The following is an 8,914-nucleotide window of genomic DNA, read 5'->3' on the forward strand; positions in this document are numbered from 1 at the left end:
ATGTTTCCTTTCCAGGTATATAAAATTGAATTTTTACTTCTGTAGAATAATTTAATGGAAACCATAAGCCACAGATCTTTCTGGTGCTCCAAATAGAACTGTTGCCACCCAATCTTCTTTCTCAACTTGCTTATGACAGACCCTTAACTTGTACGCCTGAAGTTGCCTAGACCATGCTATGAGGATTCAAATCTAGATTTTTACATTCGTAAGTCATTGGGAAGGACAGCACATTCAATGACTGTACTGTGATTGGAACAGAACCCCAAGATAGATTTGGAATATAGAGACAGGGTGCACAGGCACAAGGGAAAACAATGTGGCCCGGGATGCATCACCCTTTCCTGCTCTGAACTATTTCTCCTGTCCAAAACTTTGAACCAATACAAAATGAGAAGATCCCTGGCTGCCCAGAGCTGATGAGACCCCGGAGAACAAAGACAGCTCTGTGCTCTGTGGACACGCAAGGATGAAGGGGAGACTCAACACTGTCTGCCCCATAAAACCACATATTTGAATTTCTGCTGTCTACCAAATCACTTTGCTGCTCAATGCCTGAAAAATAAGAGGCTCGGCCAGATAGTCCCCCACAGAAGATCTTTGTAACTGTATCTTCAGATGCCTCAGACAGGGCCCTGGGGCAGAAAAAATAAATAAGGAACTTGAAGGCACTTGGTTTCATGGAGAAACACCAGCTCGGCAGGGACAAGAAACAGACCCAGGGCTCAAAGGGACCAACGGATGTGTAGACTGCTCTCCGAAACGAGTCTCACAGATAGAAATTCCAGCAAACTACAAATATATGTACCTTGTACTAAAGGCTTGATTTGCTTCTGTACTCTGCTTGCCAGTGACTGACAGTGCAGTTCGATTGGTTTGGATTTACTCTTGTAGCCTTGTGGACATTAGATTATAATTCAAGTTAAGCAGGGGGGTTGGTTTTCTAAGAGATGGTAACATTTTTACTGATGAGCTCTTCCATGTATTTCAATCAAGGACAAATCCTTCACAGATTAATCCGGTAGGAAACCCAGACAGCATAGTTAGATAAAACTCCTGTCTCCTTTTTAACTGGATGGAGTTGATCTTGTTTAAGGAAGGCATCTGGAATTTGATGATGACAGTGAGGGACTGCCTGGGTCTCTTTCATATCATTATAAATTTAAAAGCTTGTTAGTTGGCACATTCGTTGCAAAGATACCTTTAAAAGCTTGAGATTATACCACACAGAGATATTTTGGGCGTAACGTATCTCCTTCTAGAATGTTCCCGTTGACTTTCAGGCTGTAGCTGATAACTCCAGTTGGTGCCTTTTCCTTTTCGATCATTCTGACTTGCAGACAGGACAATTTTAAATATCGAACCAATGGTAGAAATTTGTTCACAACCCACATGTAGTTAATAGTTATTTTATATGTGCTTCATATTTAAACGTAAGGCTGTTATTGAAGGCCTTCATCAGATAAAAAAAAAAAACGAATGCTAATCACTAAACCGATATGATTCCTTCAATTTGCTTAAAATCCTACAGAGCTGGACAAAAAGATAAAGGCTTTCAGATAATGATGCCTGAATGAGTAGAGATGAATTTACTTTTAACTAACATCTATTTAAATTGTCCTGCGGAGTCCAGTAGATGGCTACAGAGCCCTGGAAGTGGAGTTACAGATGGTTGTAAGCTGCCATGGGGGCGCTGGGAATCAAACCAGGTGTTTGGGCAGAGCGGCCAGTGCGTTTAGTTACTGGGTCGTCTCTCCAGGCTCTTAACTACCTACCGTCTCTTTAACGGCACTGTGTTCTAATAAGAGTATTCTAAATCAGCTATAGGCTGAAGAAGTGTGGTCTCACACACACACATTCATAAATACCTCTGTTTGACTTCATAATTATACCATTTAATGTTTTATTATTCTTACTTATTTTTGGTCGCCTCAACAGATGTGTCATGTGTTTACTTCCTAAAGTGTTTTATTCTCCTGTTTTGGCTGTGTTTTGAAAAAATATGTTTAATTTTATCCCACCACAGCTCTTCTTCAATTGTTTGGACAGATGTTGCTGGTGTGCCTTCCAGTCCCCTGCCTCTTCTCCTGGGTAATTCTGGAGCACCTCTCAGCTATGGTGTCTGTTTAACTGGTCTTTGACAGTTCGTGTTTGGCCTTAGAAAATAAATAGTGTGCTTATTTGAAATGTGGTTTTTATTTGCATTCACTCAAAGAGCGAAGTGATTTTTCCCCATAACATCTATACTAAAAACCCTGGTTCTTAATTTTATATTTTAAGCCTACTAATATGCATGGGTGGATGAATCCAGAAAGGTACACATGCATGGGAACAGAAGCATCACTTATGCTTCCCTTTAATTCTGGGGGTTCGGCAGCTGCATAAAATGCTTTCGTCTCTAAATACTAAGTGCTGCAAAACATTACTTTTAATTTTTTATTTTAATGTGTTCATGTTGTGTCCATGTTTGAGTGGGCATGTATGTTCATGAGCATACAAGCGTGCTTGCATATGGGTGCTTCTGCATACAAGGTCAGAAGTCAACAGTGGGCATGTATGTTCATGTGCATACAAGCATGCTTGCATATGGGTTCTTCTGCTTGTAAGGTCAGAGGTCAACAGTGGGCATGTATGTTCATGTGCATGCAAGTGCTTGTAAGGTCAGAGGTCAACAGTGTCTAGGCTCAATCACTCTCTGCCTATTTCTCTCCCCTTCTCCAACTTAAAGGTTGCCTTCTCTCCTTTTTATTATTTCTTTGAGAAGTTCATGCAATGTATTCGGATGCTATTCCCTCTCCTCCTCATACTCTTCTTCCAGTGACCATCCCCACTTCCCTGCCTAACCCAAGTCTGTGCCATCACTTTAAAAAAAAAATCAAGTTTAGTTTACGTTGCTCATATACTGTAGAATGTGTGGCCTTCCACTGGAGTGTGGTTGACTTACTGGAGGCCACACCCCCAAAGAAAATTGACAGCCCCATTCCCATCAGCTGTGAGTCAAGACCAGCCCCTCGGTCGGGGTTTTGTTTGTGTTGAGCAGGTCTTGTGCATGTGTCACAAACGTAGTGCATTCCACCTCACTTTTTGATGCAGGATCTCTCATGGAACCTGGAGCTCACTTACTATCTAGGCTGACAGACCTATGAGGTCCCAAATATGCCAGTCTCTGCTCTATAAGCACAGTGAGCTGCTTTTCGCACGGGCACTAGGCATCCAAACTTAGACCTTTATGACTGCTTAGCCAGCACTTTAGAGATGAGGGTAACTCCCTAGCCTTGTAAACAACTCTTGAATTTTGTTTCTATACACGGGAGATCCATAAACGAAAAGATTACCCTAACCACCACCCATACACGACGAGAAATTCAACATGTTTTCCTACCGTCTTCCCATTAATCATGGACACGATATTGGGTTTGACTCTAAACATTGTTCTTATGCTGTTTATGCCAAAAGATCTCGTTTCAGACTGTTTTGATTCAGAACTAACTTCTTAAAAATGCACAAGAACCACCTAGATAAGTCTATTGTTTCCAATGCTCACCTGCAATGTTATATTGTGACTTTTTAATTTATCCTTTATACAAAGCATTGTGAGTTTTGTAGCATATTACGAAACATAAAAATCCCAGTCTTACTTTATAATGTTTAGTCCTAAATCTTTGGTCTATGCATAGTTTACTTTTTCGAGTCGTCTCTGGAGAAGCCGGACGAGGAGGAAATCCCTTTCTACTCACTGTGAGGCCAAACAGCAAAAACCAAAACCAGAGGAAGAAAGAAAGATACAGCTTAACAGGCGCAGTGAACTTAGAGCAAAAAGCCCCTTTTAAAAGTCATTAATTGTTTATTTGTTCAGAGGGACTGCTCCCTAGCCCACGTGTTCATGTTTTCCTAGTTCAGGATCACGGGTCAGTGACATTCATCTATGGGGCTCAATCCAAAGAAATTCTTTACATTCTAAATTTGCTTTGTACTCTGAAGGACACCAGTATTCTCTTTAAAAATTTTCAAGGAATCATAATGTCTGTAGAAATCTGTGTGTGCCTTCTCTCGTGGCCCAGCCCTTGCCAAACTTACAGGAAGCCGCAGCGCCCAGCGTGACAATGAATGTGCCAGCATACAACATGCAACCCCAGACCCTTGGCTGGACACCACACATCTGCACTTCCACCAAGCCACTGGTACCCACAGCAGTAAATGCCCCTCAGACTAACGAGTATCCTTGCTAGTTACATTAAACACAACATTATCAAGAAAGGTTTGTCAGAGAAAATTCAAACATGAATATTTAAAGATGAGATACCACTATTAATAGGGATTCATCCCAAAGGTACCAGGTATTGTCTCAATTGATAAAAAAGTAAGCATAATACTATATTGATGAAGAAAACTGTGTATGATATTCTCAACATAAAAAATCTGGTAAATTCAAATCTCTTTCATGATAAAAATTATAATTAACTAATATTAAAAATTATTATAAGTATTCTTGGGAGTCTGGTTATGGAGTTCTTTAAAAGCCAACTACAGGGCTGGAGTAATGCTTACCATTGAAGAGTGCTTAGTGCTCTTGCAGGGGTCTTGAGTTCTGTTTAGCCCTCTGTGTAGCCTCTTTGTTACTATGACACTTACTATCAAATAGTAATGTATAGTAAGGTAGTGAAGGAAGAAAAGTCTTTTGGGCAATGGAGACATTGGAAATAGATCCACAAGTATAAGACAAATTGAGTTTAAACAAGTGTTCTAAGGCAATTCAATGGTAAGGAAAGTTGGCTCAACCGATTACAAAATTATACCGACACAGTGGAAGGAGTGCATCCTGAGCAAACAGGAGGGGCTGGAAGAGGGGAGGAGAAGAGAGATGTTGGTCTTCACATCACAACGTACTTTGAAATTATCTAAACAACTCGAGTCAAAGGTTTATCTGTATGACTGTTAAAATTCTGGAAGAATGCAGGAGAAAGTCTTAGGACCTCAGGTTGGAAAATTTTTTCTAACTAACTACACACATACTTATACATATACACATACACATACATACACACATATCATATATATAATATATTATATATATATATATATATCCCACTGAATACACAAAAGGAAAACAGATGAATTGAACTCCACTATATCTAAAGACTTTCACCATTTTCCAAGGCTCGAAAGAGACTACAAACATTGCACAACTTCGTCCCGTGTGTCTCCACTCTCTCTGACAAGTGACCAGGAGCTCCGTTACTGCATCACGTGGGAAGTGCACATTCAGTGTTGCAGGAGATGGCCAGTCTGTTTCCCAAAGTGCCTGCGTCCCCATCAGTAACATATGAGAACTTTGGGTTCCCCACCCACACCAGCCAGCATGTAGCAGAGCGTTGAAGTGAGTCACAATCAGTCACTGAAAGAAAACATCTTCAAAATACATATCTGATAAAAGACGAAATGGAGCGCGCATGCAGAACCTTGAACATTAGTAACACGAAGGTAACTCAGTGGGTAAAAGTTCTAAACTTTTTTCCCCTCAGGACACGTGAACCATGAGTAAGCGTGTGAAAGGTCGTCAGTGCCCTTAACTATGAAGATTTCCTAAGATGAGATATGCATCTCACCACCTGAGTGGCTAAGACAAGAGTGAAGATATTAATAAATATTAGTAGATAAAGTAAAATATTAGTGACAATATCCCAGAGCTGGAGAGACGGCTCAGTGGTTAGAGCACTGACTGCTCCTCCAGAGGTCCTGAGTTCAATTCCCAGCAACCACATGGTGGCTCACAACCATCAGTGATGGAGTCCGACGCCCTTTTCTGGTGTGTCTGAAGACAGTATACTTAAATACAGTGTAAGGACAGTGTACTGACATAAAAAAACAAACAAAGCAAGAGTGAATTACCAACATGAGCAAGAACAAGGGCAAGTCTTCAAAGCACTGTGACAACTGCAGTATGTACTCAGACTTTTCACTTGGTGTACATGGGGCAGAAACAAGCAGGGGTGTGATTACCTGAGGCCTGGGCTTGGAAGAAGGGAAGGATTGCAAAGAGCACAGAAAACATTACACAATGACAAGAACGTTCTAGAATGTGACCGAGAGAACGATCACGTCATTTGCATTCGTCAATGCTTACTAAAATGTTTATTTTGAAGTGTTTGGTTTTTATTGCCAGTAAACTATAGTCATCTTAGTCGTAGGCTGAAAAAATACAGATTATTTTCAGATAAAAGCAACCCCATGAACTATGTTCATTTTACTCCAGTTGTGGCTTGAACCACTTTACATAGAATCATAGCAACGGGAGGCAGGCAGGACCGACAAGGAATAAAACAAACTAGCTCACGTGTTACTTCGGAAGAAATGGGCCACAGAGGCATCTCATGATTACAATGTGCAAGCTAATAGAGATACAGTAACTATTCAATCACAACCAGGGCATCTGTCTTCCGCCTGTGAAACGCTTGCAAATGAACAGGGGGCTCTATCATCACAGTGGGTGTTGAAATTATTTTGAAAGTTCTGTGTGATAATAGTGGACAGTATTTGGAACTTTTGCTACTAAAAAAAAATGGCCGCCCCCTGTCTCATTTGGTGGGGTAGACTCAGCAGGAACTGAAGATGAGGGTGGGAGAGATACGGGTGCCCACCTCTGGATATGGCTGTCTTAGTTTGCCCAGGCCTCCCACAAGAGCCATGGCAGCAAAGCCATAAAACTGGTTGGTCTTAGCGCCCAGGACTCCTCCCTGCAGATGTGTGTGAGGACTCCTTGCAGCTGTGCTGCTTCAGATCAGCCTCCTGGCCACTCCTCCGCCTCCTGCTTCCTCTCCCCCCACCCTGTGGAATTTCACCCACAGAACATTTAATGTCAAGTCTAACATTTTCTTTCTCTGAGGAGAGTTCGGGTGTTTTTTATCCTTTGCTTTTTATTCGTCGCTTCCTCTTTAATTATTATATTTTTCAGAAAAGCAAACACACTAAGGAACGCAAGGTCTTTACCCCCCTTCTGTCTAGGGACTTGAGATTCCCAACAGACAGCAGAGTTCTTCCCCAAGTATTCCTTATTTTGGGAAGAGAGAGGTGGGGTGGGGTAAAAAAAAGGAAATTTTTCAAGTAATTGGACTTTTTAAAGCTCCAGTTAGATATAATTTTTTAAAATTAAATTATTATCATTATTGCGTTTGCCTGGTATGTGTGTGGTCACATACCCCCCTGAACCTGTGTGTGGCCAGAGAACAGCTTTATAGCTTTACAGCCTCTTATATGGGTTCTGAGGATCAAACTCGAATGGACAGGCATGCATGGCCATCTTCACCTGCTGAGCCATCTCACTGCATACATGTGTGTATATGTATGTATATGTATATGTGTATATGTATGTACATATATATGTGTGTGTGTGCACTTTCCTCACAAAGCTACTCTTGAGACTAGTTCTTTCCCTTTCCAATTATAACAACCTGCCAATGACCACAGTATGTCCTCCCTTTCAGAAACCAAATACACACACATACCTGTCTCCCGGAAGAATAGCTGCATACCATTGGTTACAACGCAGCCTCCCTCAGTCCTTTCACCGCGACACATTTCTTTGCTCTTCTTAGCTAGAAGTCTGGTGTTCTACCTATATCTTAACTCTCTAGAAACTGTTGTCAAGGACTCTTGCTCTGTGCTACAACAGGAAAATACAGATCTGAGAGCCCCCATCCCGGCCTTCACATTATCCCGTGCTGTTACGTGTGAAAGACCTGACAGACAGCGCACCGTGTGTGCATGTGTGTGACATATGTGTGCAGTGCATGTCCACTGCTGGGAAGGACGCTGCGTTTCCCTGCACACTAACTGCTGAAAGACACCCACTTGTGTGCTCCAAAGACCATCTTTAACACCCATCACCTTCAGTTCAGATGCCTGGCCGTGACCTCAGACACCCAGAACCACACACTGCTTTCCTTCAGGGTAGCCACATGCATTCCAGAGGGGCCGCTCTCCAGGCTCAGAAGCACCAGAGGTTCCCCTCCAAGGGGCCCTCTGCTCAGTGTTCTCAAAGTAGGTTCCTGCCTTCACCTGTACCTCCAGGCCTCTGGCTACTATTCTCATTAAGAAAGCAAAACAGTGAGGACTCACATCAATTTCTGGTAAAATAATGCCCTTGATAGGAGACCCCATCACTAAGCATGCGCATCAAGGGATCTTATTTAGAAATGTCAGGGTATTATATTTATACATACACAGGCGTGTACCTGCATATATCCTTGCGTATTTGCATACAAGGTGTATTACACACTTGTGTGTGGGTGTTAGCAAATTAACACACTGAAAGATATTTATTATTTGAGTACCTATCTTATGCCACGGACCAACTACAAATATCAATAAGGTATTGTTTCTCTTGAAATCTGAGAATCAAAGAAATAAAGAGGCAAATAAAACACTGTATGGTAAACACTATAAGTTATGTATAGAATGTAGATGTTTGGGATAAGACTCAAGGCTGAGTTTCATAAGGTTTACTTCAGCAGAAGCATGTAGCTGTGTGCGTTTTTTTTTTTTCCACCATAAACACACCACCCACTTACCTTCTTCTGTGCTGAATTCCTGACAACACAGACTTGTTCGGGGCCTTTTGTTTTCATTTAAGTTTTATTCCTAATAGCAAATTACATTCTGTCTAATGTAATGGCTGTGTCCTTGTTTCCAAGAAGAACATATAGATAATTCTCAGTGAGAAAGTTTTAATAAAGTCTGGATGCATGGGCAATTATAATATTGGCAGTACGCACAGGAAGCCTGCACATTATTTATTTGTAAAGGCTCTGATTCAGCTGAATTCCATCGAATTAAAACGTAGGCCATAGTCAATTTATTACATTTTTATAAGATCACTTATCAAAGGGCGGGCTGCCTGACGCCCTGTGAAAATGAA

This window comes from Rattus norvegicus, chromosome 7 (assembly GCF_036323735.1).
Source record: "Rattus norvegicus strain BN/NHsdMcwi chromosome 7, GRCr8, whole genome shotgun sequence".
Lineage (NCBI taxonomy): Eukaryota > Metazoa > Chordata > Mammalia > Rodentia > Muridae > Rattus > Rattus norvegicus.